The following is an 18,492-nucleotide window of genomic DNA, read 5'->3' as shown; positions in this document are numbered from 1 at the left end:
AGAGAATGAAAAATACCACTTGATATAACTCATATGTGGAATCTTAAAAAAAAAGGGCAAACTTATTTATAAAACAGAAAGAGATTCACAGACATAGAAAACAAACTTATGGTTACCTGTGGGGAAGAGGGTGGAAAGGTATAAATTAGGAGTTTGAGATTTGTAAATACTAACTACTATATATAAAATAGATAAACAACAAGTTTATACTTATAGCACAGGGAACCATGTTCAATATCTTACAGTAACTTATGATGAAAAGGAATATAAAAATAAATATATGTATGTTTGTATATGACCGAAATATTATGCTATACCAGAAATTGACACAACATTGTAAACTGATTATACTTCAATAAAATATATATTAAAATATTGTACTTCAGATTCACATCCATGTTGGAACATGGATCTCCCTCTTGTCTTCCCGATCATAGCATGCTAGTCTCACCTTCTGAACTTTTCACAGGGTTCATAAAGTTGGTGTTTAGAATATTTAGCCCTTTTCTATTTACTTATTTAGCTAGTAATCATTCTTTAAAGCCAAACTGAAGTCTAGTCTCCCTCATGACACTTTATTCTGTGACCTCTGGTCCATATGTAAACTCTTCCTTCTTTGCCATTCTTTGCTTTTATCCATGTCATAAAATTTACCATCTGACTGATTATACTCCCATTGAAGATTCATGTAGTGCAGGCTAGAGTGTGAGCTTTGACTAATCCAAATCTTGTTAGATTATTTGTCCCACTTTAGGCACTGCAGTTTCTTCTTTTAAAATGTTAGGAAAATAACACCTAACTTATAAACTGTTTTGAGAAAACAGTATAGAAAGTATGAAGTACATACATGTTTTAAATCCTTTAAAGTACATAAAGGAATCAGTATATAAAAAACTTAGCATAGTGCCTGGCATGCGATTAGTATAAGATGTAAGTATTATAATGTTGTTTTTGCATTATTCTCATCTTTCATCTTCCTAGATGGAAAAATGGCTATCCATAGGATATTCTCTCTATTTTATATACTTTTCTGCTTCACATAGGTCCAGCACTATTATGAACATGTAAGATGGAATGTTTTTAGACATACATAATACAGTGTTTGGGGCTCTGTCATAAAAAATGTTTATACCTTTTGAGAAGGGAGTTGCAGTATTTGGTTCTTATGTGCTTCTGAAGTGATGTCTTTTGATGGGCAGTGAAATTAAGGTCTGAGTATTATGCTATCACTGTCTGTGACAGAAGTAATGTGTCAGACTCGTTATGGGTAAACCCCAACTCATTTATATATATCTAACCTTCCCTTGTGGTTCCAGGTAGTATTGTTCAGTACAATATTTTTCTGTCTTTAGTTATGATGTTCAGGAATGAACACTGCTTTTTTCTTTTTCTGAGCAAAGTGAGTTAACCACTTTAGATAACTCCAAAACCAGAAGGGTATACAATACATTATAGAATAGGAATTGAATTTAAAATGATCCCTTATCAATGAAGAGATAGAAACAAATAAGATGAAATGTATTTAGTAAGAATGACTGCAGGTTAACATCTTGCATTGATAAATGAGATTCCAGATGGATAATGACTAACCATATAGAAAAGAATCCTAGGCTACTCTGGAACTCAAGAACTCCGAGGGACACAAGATAAGAGTGTAGGGCTCCTGTGAAATCAGTGCTTAGCAAAGCAAAATGGAATAGTGTTAAGCTTGTTATTTTTGTATTATAGCATGTATTGTATTATAGAGAAGAGGAAATTGATGAATTCAAGTAATGGTCTTTAACCATGTAAAGATTTACAGCAATAAAGATGTTATGAATCATCTCAGGCAAGGGAATACACAATAATATTGCACCGGGAATTGTTTGTAAGTACAGTATGAAGTAGAACTAACTTCCATTTACATTAACACTAAAATGGAAGTTGTAAATATATTTTACTTAAGACCTTTAAAAACGAAGTACTTGTACATTGGGGATTATTTAGACGCAGTCTAAGAAAAAGTATAATTGGGGCCTGAATGAGTGTTCAAGGGAGGAGCTAAGCTTCTAGAATGATAGTTCTATAAGCAACAGATTCACTTCAGCAGGCTTTGTTCGATGAAATATGTTAATAGCTCTACTGGGAGAAGATCCTTGTTTTCCTTATTCTGTAATTAATCTAACTCTCTTGAAAGAATTCTGATTAAATTATTCCTTTTAAGAGTAAGTGAACCAAGGACTGCTACATTAAATTATTTGTGTCTATCTTAGATGGCATTCTGTTTCTTATTAGCCCAATCAAATAAAATGATTATTTATGCCATTTATAAAACTTTTCTGAAGATCCCAGAGCATTTCAGACATCATTTAAAAATTGCACAGGTATTAAAAATGTTGAATTGTAAGACAGTGTGCTACAACAAAGTCCAAACGAACCCAAATGTATTTTATTCTATCCACTGCATATGTAATTCCATTTTTATTCAATTGCACACAGTTGTTTGTCTCACAGGAAAAAGAGATGACATTATATTTATTCTTTAATTTTCTGATACAGAGAGAGAGAAGGTTGAATACATCATTCAAGGTCATCCTGAGTTAGTAGCAGATTCAGAATTAATACTCACATTTTCTAATTTCTAGCTTATTCCAATAGCCATTCAACCATTTTCACTACTTCATAAACTGCAGATTTTTATAGGGTGATTTCTTTTTCTATAGTTATAGTCTGAAATTAAAAAAAAACCTCAAGATCTTTATAAGAACTTCATGCTTTATTTAAATGAAAGTGATCAAAAATGATCAAAATCTGAAGTTTGATTTCTACCTTGGATACAGTCTTGACAAGTAAATGTATTTTATTAAATTAGTAAAGTAAAAACATTACAGAGACATCTTTTAAGTTTGACGGTTTGTTATTCTATTTCCATCTGTTGTCTCAGGGGTTTAGTTTATGGGTGGCACTTAGGTAGAAAAGCTGTTCAATCGAGCACATACTCACTGATTTTCATGCACCAGAAAAGATTTATTAATTTTTTACAAGGTTGTTTGCTATATAATAGTTTGCCTTATGGGCAGCTTATAGCTACTTTGTAGTGAGGAATGCTTATTGAAATAGTTAATGTTTTGTTATGTTGTTTTCAAAGTTTACAATGCTGATAGGGGTTTCAGAGGTGGTAAAAAATTTTAGTGCTTGTATCAATGTGGCACTTATTTGTGTATATCTTGTATTGACGTACCTAGGTCTGTAAGATTGTCAATAGAAGCTGGTATTGATGAGAAATTAAAGTTCTAAAAGATTTAACTCTGAAAATGATATCTTCTCTAGTCTGTTTTGTAGCTTGAAAATGACCTCTGTGTGCAAATCAGATAACTTTTCACTGCTAAGATTATGACCTCTGGTGTCTAAAGATGAAAACTAAAGGAGGTAGAAAAGAATCAGTGAACCTTAAACTAAGGAAGTTCTAAAATTCATCTAACTCAACTGTCTTATTTTAGAGATAAGAAAAATGAGACCCAAGGAGATTAGATATCTTGTACAAGACTATATGGCTAATGGCAGCACTGGGGACAATAACAGGAAGTGATATTTTCTTAGGTTCTTTTCTGAGTCCTTTAGCATAAGTCAGCCACTTGTGTATTGATCCTTTGATATCTCTGGTTTGTATTCTGAATGTAACTATAGATGCTTTTATCATCTCTAAGTATGTATAAACTGTATTAGACCTTGAGGTGCCTGTAAATGGAAATCATTCAGTAGTGCAATTTTTTTAAACATTTTTTTTATTGATTTATAATCATTTTACAATGTTGTGTCAAATTCCAGTGTTCAGCACAATTTTTCAGCTATACATGAACATATATATATTCATTGTCAAATTTTTTTCTCTGTGAGCTACCATAAGATTTTGTGTATATTTCCCTGTGCTAAGTAGTGCCATTTTTTTAAAAGACAAAAAGGCAATACAATAATATTACAACATTTTAGAAGAGGTAGGAATTACACACATTATCTGATTCAAACTCTTCAATACGTAGATAGACAAATAATACAGAAAGCATCGTTTTGTTCCTACCTATTGCATAGAAATTTTGATTTTTTGGCAATTTCTAGATCCTGTGTCCTCTAAACCAGTGCTTCCCAAACTTTAATATGTGTCCAGAACACAAGGGGAATTTTGTTAAAATACAAATTCTGTTTCAATAGATTTGGAGAGATACTGGAGAGTTAAACTCCTCAGTACGCTGATGCAGCTGGTCCATGGACCACATTTTGATTATCAAAGGAGTTTAAATAATAATTGCAGGAAGGCATTATTTCCAGATGTATGTCAAGAGCCTAATACAGTCCCTGGAACATAGTAAGTACTTAATAAACATTTAGAATTTGAGTTACAATCCAGTAGTAAGGTTTGTGTCTATGTTTGGACATAGAAGTACTGCTATCCTTACTATAATATCATTTATCACAAATGTAATAGTTTTTTTTGATGTTTCACTGTCATGTGAAAGGAATGTTTATGCACATACATATTGTGTTTTTATAGATTACATATTTCAGTAGTTGTAGAAGTTGTCCTTTGTATATTTTTGCCACAAGTGAAAGATTGAGTATGAGAGCAGCTGAGTCTAAGGTACAGGGAGCTGAAGAAGAGTGAGAATGTAGTAATGAACACCTGCAGTGTTCATTGTGACTTGGCCAAACTGACCATGGGATCAGCTGGTATTGACTCAGCAGCATTTGTTCCAGAAAAGCAAGTTTGGTCACACACTTACTATACAACTGATGAAAATTATAGTCTCAAACATATTCCTGTTAAATTTGTGTATCCAAATTGTACATCTCTACCTGAGTGCACAATCAGAAAACATCACAATGACTGTTACTGGGTCCTTGTCAGGCAGAAAGATTACTGCTACAGCTACAATTCTCTGTGTTAATAGTAGTGCCGGGAGCATGCCTAGAGCGCTACTGGCTAAAATTCAAAGGAACTGTTGATGTTGCTTAGATGAAGCCAACAGTTCTGCTGACAGCAGAGCTTTAAATGTGCACACACCAATCATGCAGCCTTTTGTAGATGTTAAGCTGTTTGTAAAGGGCTGATTGCTTGAGGGCTAATTTAATATGTAATGAGAAATTCAGTTTTTCCTTTATTTGTAAAAGGCATACTCAATTTTTGCTCCCTAAAATACCATATTTGGACAGTTTTAAGTTTGCTATTTAGGAGGAAGCTAATCAGCTTTTATATTATTTCTCATGCTCCACGTTTGGCAGCAGTAGAAACACATGCTGAAATACTTCTAGGTGAGGGGAAATATCATCAGAATATGGAACAGCATTGCTGGCTTGCTGTACATTTTGTTTAGTGATTTAGAAGACTATGTATATGTATAGGTTTTCTTCCATGCACTCTGGTTTGAAATGACAAAAAAAATTGAATTAATATTCTTCAAAGTCATGTTACATTTTAGATGGAATATCTTTGAATTTTTACAGTGTAAATAGCTTTCCTTCTGTGGGCATCTGACAACTGTATTCATTGACCAAATTAATTATATTTTGCTTAGTAGTTTTTGTATCACCTATGGGATTCTAGCAAGACACCACAATCAACCTATAATTTACACTGTATTCTTCTCTTAACTGTATTTTTATGAATCTAATCTTTTTCTCTGTTGTAGCATACAGCATTAATACATGCTAAGTATTCTGTATATAAATGTTGCTCATATTATTATAGCATCTGGTTGTGCCATAGTTAGGTATTTATCACCTACTCCATTATAAAACCTTTGCTCCAAAAGAGCAGTATGAGCCTATTAGATATATACACAATTAAGTAGGTAATGATCTGTAGCTGCATCCATACAGCATCAACAGCTGACCTGTGGTTGGTTTTCCAAGTGTGGTACTGATTGTTGATAGGAGTTACTTAGATTATGGGATGAAACTGTTTTGATTATTTTGAGGGCCTTTTAAAAAAAACACGCTTATTGTGGTTCCTGTACAGTAAACTACAAATATTTCAGATTACAATTTGATGAATTTTGATAGGTGTGTACCGCCACCACAATCAAGATAGCTAACATTTCCATCACTCCCCAAGAGGTGCAAATTTCAAACTCTTGATTTATCCCTTACCACCTCCTTTACCCGCTGGTAACCATAAGTTTCTTCTCTATGTCTGTGAGTCTGTTTCTGTTTTGTAGATAAGTTCACTTGTGTCCTTTTTTAAAGATTCCACATATAAGTGATATCAAACTTGTCATTAAGCATATTTATTTTGAAGACCAATAAACTGAAAAGGGTATTTTTCTTCTGAGGGCCTTTTTTTGTGCTCTGAATATAATTTAAGTTAAATATTTTTGTTTTAACCTTACTTTTTGCTTAATGAAGAAATTATAATATCTCCTCACATTTATGTAGATATTCACATTTGAATTTAGAGAAATGAAATGTGGTAAATTACTCTGGTAAATCTCCAAGCTTTGGGGCTTTTTTTTTTGGTTAGTCTTTGAGTCTAAACTCAAGGCTCATTTTCTCAGGATAAATGCATCACTTTTCACTTTGGATCAGAGCACCGAGTCCTGGGGTGTGATACAGTGTCATGTGAATAAAGAGAATTTTTAGTTAAGCAGCAATGTGCATTTATTACAAAAAAGCAGAAAGTTTTAGCTTGCCTCTTGTTCACTCTAATAAAAACACATCTATACCATGTAGTAAGAGTAGGCATGCTTAAGGTCAAAATAAGACCTGGGGAATGTTGCTTATTTTACTTAGGACATAGAAAACATTAAATCTAAAGACTAAGGTGAATTAAATGAACTAAGTGTACCTGAACTTTGTTTTAAACTTAGAAGAAATTATCTTTTAGAAATCTTTTTGAAATCTCTCAGGAAACAATTTTTTTTCTTGAAAATAGGGAGTATATACCTCCTGGCCTAAGGTACTTAAGATATTTGATATTATTTAATGCTAAAATAATGGGCTAGAATTGGATCCATGAAAAAGAATATACAAGTATACCAGCAGTAAGGTGTTTATAAAAGAAAGGAAACTTAAGTTAGATTCTGTATTAAGTAATGTATGGTAAGTAAATTAACACTTGTAAACATGTAGTGCTCATGAGTGACTTGTATCACTGGCTGAACATTTTCTTCAGCTCCAAACATCTTGTCCTGCAAATATAGACAGTATCTTGATATCTTTGCTACTCTGTATTTTCAAGAAATTTGGAATGGGTTATTTCTTACCTTTGATGCAAGAATTGTTTGTGTACATTGCTTTTATAGACAGTAATTTCTTAATGTCACTAAGATATCAATATGAAAAAACCCTGAAGATCAGAATTTTCCAGAAAGTTTGTATAAGTGGAATAGATGTTTTATCCTACATTTTAAAGGTATTTTTGCATATGGTTCTATATGTGACCTAAGATCAATGAACACACTGTAAGATCAAGCTCTTGAAGTGGACTTAAAAAAAACCTGTTGGTGATACTGAAGAACATGAGGAATTATGAGTATTTTTAGGATGGATAGATGAGACTGGTAATATTATTTTCATGAAATTTGAAATTAAAACATATTTATTTTGAAGGCCAAAAAACTAAAAAAAGTATTAATACTCTAGAATAATTAAAAATAGTTAAGATTGCAACAAAGCATGTTGAAGGTGAAATGCATATTCCCTAGGAGTTCTCTGAAAATAATAAATGTGTATCAGAAGAATTGTAGACACCAGCAATAATATATAGCTTATGATTACTAGTGAAGAATATGATCCACATTTTATTATTTGCTACATCTCATTGTGAACTGTATTCCAAAATTGATGGAATTAGGACAGTGCTAAGAATACATTTCATTGCATCATATTATAAGCAATTAAAAATTTCATCATAACAGATAACTATGTTCTCAAAACAATAACTTATTTCGTATCTAGACATTTATATGAATATTCTTTTTAACCGTACTCAAAAATTAGCTCTACGAAAGGTTCTCTTGGGTTAGGGCTGGAGTAAACAATAGGGGGTGAGAACCTTCTGCTGAAAAGGAAACTCACAATTATTATGCATTGATTTGGGAAGCTTGGATTTTTTTTTAAAGGAAAATACATTAAAAATAATGGTATAATGTATTAAATCATACAAAAACCTGAAACTTGGCTTCAGTAGAGGCAGACATTACTTTATTATTTTTTAAAGTTTATCTTCCTCCTAAGCACTAACACAAGCCATATATTCACAAATAAAATCTCCACTAGTGTTTGAGGCTCATCTGCTGAAAATAAAAAGGCATATATGAGTCTGTCATACAGCAAGATAAAAGTTGTGTTCTTTATGCATGGAAACCATTTTCTACTAGAAAGAGTTGTAAAAAAATAATAGAATTATAAAGAAAGTGAGTTTATGGAAAGAGGATAGACTCTTTACAGCATTATGTAAATATTTTCTATGCAAGTGCTCTGATGTAAGAAACATACTATGCAACATTTCACTTTAATAAAGAAAAAATAGGTGATGATTATTCACAAGATAACACAGGGACTTCTAGCACACATGAATGTTCATTCACAGATTATTGACTGGTTGAAATGTTAGGAAACACTGCCTATTGGACATTCTGTAGTAATGAAGATTTCCCATCTCTGAAGCTGTAGGGAATGCCTACTATACAGGTTAGGTCTTTAACTTATTTAATTATTGCACTAATCATATGATGGGAATGTTACTATAGGGTTATGACCTGGGCCTTGTAATGATGGTTGAAAGCAGGTTATATTTTGATAATGTCCCTACCCCCTCCATCCTTTCCTAATTTCTTATGAAAAAGACCAAAATAGAATTCCTAATGCTTAACATGCAGGCAGTGGGATTGTCTGGAGGGAGTGCCAAGGGCACACTGCTTAACAAGGAGAGGTCTAGATCAGCATGTTGTAACCATAAGAGGAAAACGAGTTATTGGTAGGGGAGCCAGTGATCTAGAGGGCACGTGGTAGCTGCTAAAAATATATTAAGAAGAGAAATTGGTATGGAAAAGTTACAGGTCAGGGTTATATGGAATTGGGGGTACTTTCTTAGAAGCAAAATGTAAGATTGTGTGGCATAATTTTACTTTGAGACATTATGTTCTTTTTTCTACTTTCTCACCTGAACCACCCACAATGGAAGGGAGTTTCAAATCAGGTGTAGATAATAAAAAATGGCAAATTCTTGATATCTTGCAAGGAGAGGCAAGTACACATAACCAGGTTGTCTTTTCCCGTCTTTCCTGCCACTCTATGAAACACCCTTCAAGTTGGGGAGAAGGAGGAGAGGTGGATGGGAATAGGACAAGCTTAGACATTGTTTTTGTTCCTGTATCCTACCACTGTCTGCACCAACCCCTCCCCCATTTCCCCAGGGTAGGAGACATGATAGAACTTATTCCATTGAAGTTTGAGGATCTGAGATGAACGGTGAATTACACATTTAATCTGAGAGTAGAAAGGTTTCTAGGAATCTTAGGGTGGAGTGAATGTTTTCTGCCATGATGTCTACCAGAATTTTTTTTTTTTTTTTTTTTTTTTTTTTTAGTTCTGAAATAGTGAGGAAGGGCATCAGAAAATTTCCTTGGGACCAGAGTGTGGAGAGGGAGTCATGGAGCTTGGTCACTTGGAGGCTTGGTCACTTGGTCACTAGAAGGGAAGCAGATAAAAGAAGGATGGGTGAGAGAGCGTGTGGCTGACCAGTACCACAGGATGCAGTGGGGACTGAGAAAGCTATAGACTGTCCAGTTGCCATTTGAATGAGTGCTGTCCAGTGCTGAAGACCAAGGTGGAGTTGTGTCAGAAGCAGGAGGCTAGTGAAGGACCAAGGCAGATCCAGATGGATGTGTAGATGGCTGTCTTCACAACTGTCCTGTGTTGGCAACTGCATGAACCCTTCTGCAGCTTAGAATCATCCCCAAGGAGGACAAATCAGGAGAAAAATCTGAGAGAGAGATTTAACCTGAAAATATTTAATTATAAAACTAAACAGAATGAATAATCACTGAAATGGGCTGAGTGTAATTGAAAGGGAATAAACTAAATTTCTTTCCCAAGAAAAATAGGGCTTGGAGTAAAAAAAAATTAACTTTATTATAGAAAAACTTGTTATTTATTTGTAAATTATACTTCAATAAAGTTGAAGAAAATGAAGTTACATTTTTGTACTTTCATGTTCATGTTTGAGAAATTTGTATTTGCTATAAAGTTCCAAATCCAGGACTGAGTCGGGGAACATTGTGATGTTTGGAAATACAGCAGAGATTTAGATGGGTGTGTGTTTGTTTGTGTGTGTAGCACCAGAGGCTTTATCATTTACTTTGACTTTTTGTTCCACTTTTGCCATAGCTATTTAGGAGATGAGATATCTCTTCAGTTAGGGTTACCAGATAAATTATAGTATGACCAATTAAATTTGAATTTCAGATAAATGACAAATAATTTTCTAGTGTAAGTATGTCCCAAATACTACATGGGACATACTTATCCTAAAAAGATATTCATGATTTGCTGGAAATTGAAATTTAACTGGGAGTGTTTTGTTTTTTATTTTCTAAGTATGGCAGCTCTACTCTTTGGTGCACTTACCCAGTGAAGGAAAAAAAAAAACTAGCCTACACTTCATTGGTCTGTGAAGTTTGACAACAGGTGGGTGCTGCACAACTCGTGTTAAAATTACATTTCATAGAAGAAGCAATTCTTGATTCATCTTGATGGGTTGGGCTGGCTCTCTGAGACAGCAAAATCAGGCCAAATAGAATGGAAAGGTTTAAGAAAATTGCAAGAAAGTAACCTACTTAGTAACTTGTTCTAGAACACACAAATAGTAAGTGGCAGAATCAGGGTTTTCCAGGTCCAAATGGCCTTCACAATACAAATTCAATTTTTAAAGAACTTTTTAGGAATGTATTTATTGTGTAAAGGAATGTACTCTTAAATTCTGGGTGGTTTGGAATCTGTGGCTGTACTCTTCTGTTATGATCAAGCCTATAAAAGGAATCTTAGAAATCTTTTCCAGGAAGCATGCCCTTGAATTTAGTTGAATTATTTTAAAGAGATCATGAGATGCTACTTCTTTTTAACTTAGCATTTTACTTGAAGGATATTTCTGAAATTAAATCTGTGAGAGTTTAACCAAAATAATGCAGTGACACCATAATGTCATCTAGAAGAATGCTGTGCTGAGTTAAATAACTCTAATTATTAGCAACTTTAAAATAATAAAACAATTAAAAAAAAACTCACTTCTTTGCTTTAGTGGAATCCAGTTTGATTATGTTAAGCATTTCACCTGGTTTGGATAGTTGGCTTTCTGTAACTGTTTTGAGATCCCAGTGTCACAACTTATACTTAGTTTCCTCTGTGTCCCAGAATAATACAATGTTCCTGGTCTCAGATTTCCTTCTGTCCTTTGAGGACTGTGCTCCACTAAGAATGCCTATTTTCTCTTTACTTTACTTTTCTACTCATTTCCTCTCCCTAGCGTGTTAACCTATTAAAGTTTGGTCTTAACAATGACAACTATCATTCAAAGCAGTATCCCCCCCTGTAACAGTCTTATCTCTCTTCTATTCCTCATAGCAAAGTTTCTGAAAGATTTTAGATGAGCTAACCTGCTTACTGAACTACATCAGTTCTTGGACAGAAGTGGAGGAATTGAGTATTTTCCTGAAGCTAATTATTATTAACTGGCATTCTGTTCCCATTAAGTATCAGATAACATAAAAATTCCAAAATTGACCATGAAAATAAATGAATACAAGTAATATAAATATATTTTTTTCAAATAGATGTTAAGCATATAAAACCAAACTCAGCATAAAAGCTATGCTATAAGAATATTCCTCTCATGAGTTTTTATCATGGTTTGGGGTAGGTGAGGCTTCTGAAATTAGGAGACCAAAGAAGTGACGTCTGAAGGCCCTTCTTAGTAAAGCTACTTTCAGAAAGCACAGGCATTTTTAATGCTTCAAGGATCTTCAAACTGCATTCAGACTTAGGGCAATTTGTTATTAACATTTTTGTGCTTTTCCCTGAACATGAATACTTCCATTTTTAATTGTTAAATGAGGAGGAGGTAAGTTTTCTGTGATGAATTTTTTCTGTGATTCCTGTTTTTCTATTTTAATATGAGTTAGCTGATTTGCCCTATTTTGACCCACTCAGCAGCATTGCCAATGGACTCAGTGAGGAGATGGTTTTAACAACAGTTGTAAGGCAGGTGTAAATACCAGTTTTAGTAATTGCTTTGGAGGTTTTAATTATGTGCTTACTATCTTCTCCTTAGCATTTGTTGTTCCCACTTCTTGGACTGCTTTTCCACCAGAGCTTCATAGGATGGATCCTTCTGGTAATTCAGATTTCAGTTTAAATATCCTTTCCTTAGAGAGAACTTCTCTGATCTATCTAAGGAAGAACCGTCTTGCCACATCTCCTTACCTCTTCATAACCCTTATCATTTTATGAGATTATCTTGTACATTTACATTTTTTGGTTGTTTATTGCCTGACTTTCCCCATTAGAATATAAGCACCTTGCCTCTCTTAATATTAAGTGGTGCTCAATAAATATTTGTTGAAGAAATGAATAATATGAAAGGTTAATGATGCTAGTGAATCAAAAAGTCAAACCTTTCTAAGGACGGGTTTGTATATAGTACCTTTTTTAAACCTCTGATTTACTTTTTACTTCTCAGTAATCTGGTTTCTGCCCATTTATTGCACCAACCTTGTTCTTGATATAATCACTGTTGGAATTGATGTGTTTCAGACCTTTTAACTTCTGTAAGGCACTTAACATTGTCAACTTGGCCTTCCTTCCTGAAAATCTTAATTTTCTTTATTTTTTTTTTCAAAATTTCTTCCTATTTGTCTGGACACATCTCAAATTCTCTCTGGGTAAATGTTGATGTTTCCCAGAACATGACTAGTTTTCCTTTTCCTTCCTCCTCGTTTTTCTTTTTTCTTCACTCTCTGTATATCCTATAGAGTCTTACCATATATACTCAAAAACTGCCTCTACTCTGATGATTAGATGATTCCCATGTCTTCATTTCTATCCCAAGTATTTCTCTATAATGCCAAACTTTATCTGGTTACTTAATGGGCTTTTCCAGCTCAATATGTCAAAAATTTACTATTATCTTGTCTTGCCCTCCATTCTTTTTTTTTTTTTTTTTTTTTTTTTTTGAGTAAAGGCAGATTTATTTAGAGAGATACATACTGCATAGAGCGCAGGCTGTTTCAAAAGGTAAGAGGAAAGGCCACAAGGTGTGAGGGTTGGGTGCTCAGATTAGAGTAAAAGTAGGTACACACTCTATAGACAGAGTGTGTCTTGCCCTCCATTCTTACGCCGTTTTTCCCATTTGTATTTCCTGCCTTAGCAAATACCTGTTAATCGATTTTCTTGCATTCAGTTTTACCCCTTTCTAATTTAGCCTATATATTATTGGTAGAAAGATTATTTAAAAATGCAAATCTGAGCCTTTCCTCCCATAAAATCCTTCAGTGGTTCTTCATTGTCTTTAGAATAAAATCCAAATTTTATAAGGCATTTAAGACCCTTCATTTTCCAATAAGAGCCTTGTTTTTAGCTATATCAAAATATTTATTGTTCTTTGAATGTATCACATTTCCTGTGGCTTCATGCTTTTGCATATGCCATTACTTCTGAATGATTATTTTCCTCCCAGAGTCTCCTGGCCTGGTTCTTACTTATACTTCAGATTGCAGATTTGACTGCTCCTAATTTGGAGTAGATGCTACTTTATGGTGTTTTGAAAGTATTCCATGCATACTTTTATCACATCACTTGTCATACTGTAGTTTGTTAATTTTTCTGTCTCCTTTCACTGTATTATAATCTCCTTAAAGTCATAGAGAAAACTCTTCTCTCTCTATTCCTCAACACTTTGAATAGTGCCAGGGACAAAGTTGGTTTTAACATTTTAATGTGTAGTGTACAAGTAATACATAGTTCTGTGTGTATGTATCTCTGTCTCTGTCTCTCTCGCTCTTTTTTTTTTTTAATGGGAAGCCTTCCATAATCTTCTGAGGCTATTTAATTCAGTTTGGAGTATTGTGTTACCATTTTCTTTTGCTTCACAATTGTTTTTTGGTGAGATATTTTCATCAGCTGAATTGTTTTGGTTCTTATTTGTTTCCTTGTTATATTGTGTTTTATACTTTTAGATTGCTTGAGCCTCTGCATTTCTGTGATGGTTTGGGATGGTTTACAAGATCCTAGTACGAGCTCTTCTGTCAAGGTTGCAAAAATGTGCTTTGTTTCCTGAATGACTTTACGTGGTTGGGGTTGGGTTATTAATACTTCAGTTTTTAAAATATTCTTTTGTCTTGCAGGATCCTGAATTTCTGTTTTTAATTTTTTTTTTATGTTCACTGTGCAGTTTCCAGAGGGTGCCTCTCTATTCCTTTATATCCTCTTCTTCCCCAAAGCTTTTCTAAACCTACTTCTTAGAGTGCCAGACACTGTTACTTCCCTTTAGTTGGCTCTGATCTACCAGGACTTTTTTCAGTAATTTTGCAAGTAGGGTGGAATTTCTTTTTCTAACTCTGATTTTAGATGAATTGCAAATATTGCTGATGGGCTCTCTCTTCTATATTCAGTGTGGTTTTCTTTCCCAGACTGTCCTGCTCTCCAGGAAGGCTTATGCCAGCATTGTGAGGAGTATGGGATTTGGTGTGAATTTTCAAATTACATGACATTAGGTTGTTCTCTCTTTTTTAGTTATGTTGAGGGCATAGGTTTTGTGTACAGGACATACCTCATTTTATTGCACATTGCTTTGTTGCCCTTCACAGATTTTTTTTTTAATATAAATTGGAGCTTTGTGACAACCTTGCATCGAGCAAGTCTATCACTGCCAGTTTTCCAACAGCATTTGCTCACTTTGTGTTTCTGTATCACATTTGGGTAATTCTCACAAACTATTTCAAAGTATTTCATTGTTATATTTGTTATGGTGATCTGTGATCAGTGATCTTTGTACTTGAAGGCTCAGATGATGGCTAGCATTTTTTAGCAATAAAGTATTTTTAAGTTAAGGTATGTACATTGTTTTTTAGACACAATGCTATTGCACACTTAATAGACCACAGTATAGTGTAAACATAACTTTTATATGCACTGGGAAACCAAAAAAAAGTGTGTGACTCGCCTTTTTGAGATATTTGCTTTATTGCAGTGGTCTGGAAATGAACCCACAGTACTTCTGAGGTATGCCTGTAGTTTTATTTGTTTTTCAGTTTTTTTTTCCCCAGAGAATGTGCTCAATGCTTTGGACTAATGTGGCTGCCATTATCTTGGCTATTCAGATTTTGACCATAAGTGTCTGAAAGGATTAAAAAATCAGGTTCCCATTTATCTCATGGTAATATACTTTATTTTCTTTCTTTAAAAAAATAATTTGAGATATTCTTCAATAAATGTTGTGACATTTCTGTTCAAATAAGTAAATTGTTCAACAGCATCAATTTGAAAAACAAATAAGGTGCTTCACCATTAAGAAGGGTAGAGAAGGTGAGAGTTAGCACAAGATGTACTCTTGGACAAATTCAGGTTAGGACATAGGTGATGGAAAGCAAATTAGGGTCTTCAGAACTTAGGACCAGTGGAAAAACACATGAGAATAAAATTACGTCAAGATTGGTGCTTTATGCTAAAGACATCTGTGATGAGTTTTCTCTTCAAGAAAAGTAGCTAAGTACTAGATGCCATAGTGAAAAAGCAGTGTTAAAACAATTTGGCATTTCATTTCCATGATATTGATTTTCTTCAGATACTTATCTAAGCCTCTAAGAAGGTGGGCCAAGGTGCTCTTCTTGGCCTCTTTCCATGCTTAAATGTTTGGTTCTTGTCAAAAGAGCGAAAATCACCTACCACATAAGCTTCCAGTGAATAAATGCGCAAATGCAAAATGATAGTTGCAACTTAGGTTTAGAAGTAATGGTTCATTTTTCTCAACCAAAAAGACTAGTTTGCTTATATGGATGGTGGTTGCAGTGGTAGCCTGGATGAGGAGTGGGGGAAATTACTCACTTGTAATCTGCATTGTCCCTTAAAAAATGTACTTTAGTAATTAAACAAAAACATATTTCACTTTAAATTGAGTTCGAATAATTTACTACAAGTGAAAGCTAAATATTAGGCATATAAAAGACACCCATGGAATCTGTAACAGATATACTAACAGAGATAGAGAGAAAATTGTTTTATAAAGTGAATTTAGTTTGATTTAGCTGCCCATGTAATACTTGCTGTACTGATCCGTATTAGGGAAAAAAGAATCAAGTACAATAAGAAAACAGTTGATTCAAGCAACCTCTGGGCCATATAGCCTCTCACTTCTTTTCAGTGTCTTCATTTCTTGTTATTAAAAATTAATACTCCTTTATACAAGGAATACCACCCTTGTATCCCTGTACTATTTTAGCTACATTTTTACTTATTTATTTCCCATCTTTTTCTTCTTCTCCTCCCAGCACACTCTGTGACCCCATGCTGTCTCTTGTTGCCTGGGGACCACCAATTTAGAATCTTAACAAAGATCTGTATTTCTAATTTCCCAGCCTCTACCTCCCTCACAAACATTCTCAGATGCACTAATCCCTGTTAAATTGTTAGTGTGAGCAGGATGCCCTTCTCCGTCTGTCCCAAGCTTGGGGTTCCTAGAGGTCCCTTCATGTTTGTCTTCAGAGTTTGGAGCCCCCTCATCTACAGATTTCTAATAGCAACAAGTCTGAGCACTTTTGTGTCTTCCCAGAAGATGTGCTGTGATAGCTAGGATGGCCAGGACTGAAGCTGGACTCAGGATTCTGCTCTTCCCACAGGAATGAGGTTGCCTGCTGGACTCTTTATCAGTTATGTGCACAGCTCTTCCCACTAGCTCTATCAATGTTCCCAGAGATCTGGGTTACAATTCTAACTCTTCCCAGTGCATACTCTTTTCTTCTATGGGAAACCACTCAGTATGTGAGGTGGCTTATTTTTAGACCTTAAACACAAATGACCCACTTTCCATGAAAATAGTCCTTGATTGACCTGGGTGATTTTACATTCCTTTCTCCCTTCACTACCCAACTTAGGTGGAGGTAGCCACCTTTATGTTTAAGTGACTGTTTGACTCGGGCAACTGGGCCGGAAGTCAAGAGAGGACACACAAATACCCTCTCTTCTGTGGGTTTCCTGGTCTAAAGGCTGGCTGCCTCTCAGCTAGCAAAGGCTTAATGACGGCACAGTAGGTAGTGCTGGGATGGCCAGGAAACTCAGCAACCAGTGGAGGAGACATTTTTGCTGAGGAGGATGTCTTACTGTCAGACCATAATGGTCATGCTTAGAATGGTCAATTTTACCTAGCTCTTAACTATACTACACACACAAAACTGACACTTCCTGCAGGCTTCTTTGTTGCTGCTCTTTCTTCTACCATCCATGTGTTAGAGCAGCTCTTCAGAGCTTAGTGCAGTTAGTAGCATCTGGATTCCTCTGAAACCTTATCTGGAGTGACGTGTGATGCTTAGGACATTGGTAGGGGCCTACGTCACGACTGGGGGCTCCAGGTAACCATTTGGGAGGACAGGTTTTGGTAAGTGCTTTTTGAATTTGGTGTCAACATTATTGGAAATTTGTATTATTCTTTCCGAACTAAAATAAGATTGGAGAGCGTAAATGGAAGAAAGTAGTAAAAATGACTAAAGGATGAGAAAGTATGAGTCACTGGAAAGAAACTGAATTTACTTAACCTTCAGAAGGAGAGGGTGAGAAGGGATTCCATAATTCTTTAAGCATAAAAAAGGAATTGTCCCTTATGGTGGAAAATGGCTATTACCTACTTATATGAATGTAGAACAAAATCAGAAGATAAAGTTCTGTTATCCAGGTGTAGGTATGCTTGGATGCAGTTAGCAATTATTTAGCAGCTTTTACTATCTCAGGCTGTGCTAATCACTTTACTTATTATTTCATTTAACCTTTGTGCTAACTACAATAATATTATTATTTTCCTCATCTTACAAATGAGGCTCATAGAAGTTACACTTGGGGGATATAAGGACCTACAAAGTATTGGAGGGAAATAGAAACTGAATGTGTATACGATTACTAACTGTTAAAGTAAGTCACAGATCATAAATCAAGCAAGAGTACAGAAATTAGGAATACATAGTAAAGCAAGAATAGCACTTAAGTGTTTAGCTGACCATCAGGAACCAGAAGATCCACTGGAATTGAGGACTAGGGAAAGGGTGGGGCCTCATAAACCCATGTGGAAGAGGAAGGGAGTGAAGATCAGTATCCAGATAAGCAGTGTGATATCTACCTCAGATATGAGGTGACATCTGCAAAAAGACTTTGTTTATGGAGGCAAACTTCAGCTTTATCCAGAGAGCCTATGTATGTTTCTGGTTAAAGGAGACCCTTATTCCCAGGCTTGGTCAATCCCACAAATAGAACAGGTGAATG

At 34.7% G+C, this 18,492-nt stretch overlaps 1 protein-coding gene and 1 long non-coding RNA gene across 7 annotated transcripts in view; one reads left to right on the top strand and one right to left on the bottom strand.

The window, feature by feature from the left end:
* Positions 1 to 18,492, top strand: part of CTNNA3 (catenin alpha 3) — a 1,348,033-nt gene that overhangs the window by 136,832 nt on the left and 1,192,709 nt on the right. The gene's annotated exons all lie outside the window — the stretch shown is intronic.
* LOC116667180 lies at positions 12,037 to 17,908 on the bottom strand. Its single transcript, XR_004323972.1, has 3 exons — positions 17,319 to 17,908; positions 14,263 to 14,267; positions 12,037 to 12,047 (listed from the first exon to the last, which is right to left on the bottom strand). It is a non-coding gene; the product is annotated as an uncharacterized LOC116667180 (long non-coding RNA).

Source organism: Camelus ferus, chromosome 11 (assembly GCF_009834535.1).
Source record: "Camelus ferus isolate YT-003-E chromosome 11, BCGSAC_Cfer_1.0, whole genome shotgun sequence".
NCBI classification, from domain to species: Eukaryota; Metazoa; Chordata; class Mammalia; order Artiodactyla; family Camelidae; genus Camelus; species Camelus ferus.
The sequence above is the reverse complement of the archived record's forward strand: the minus strand, read 5'-3'. Positions and strand labels throughout refer to the sequence as shown.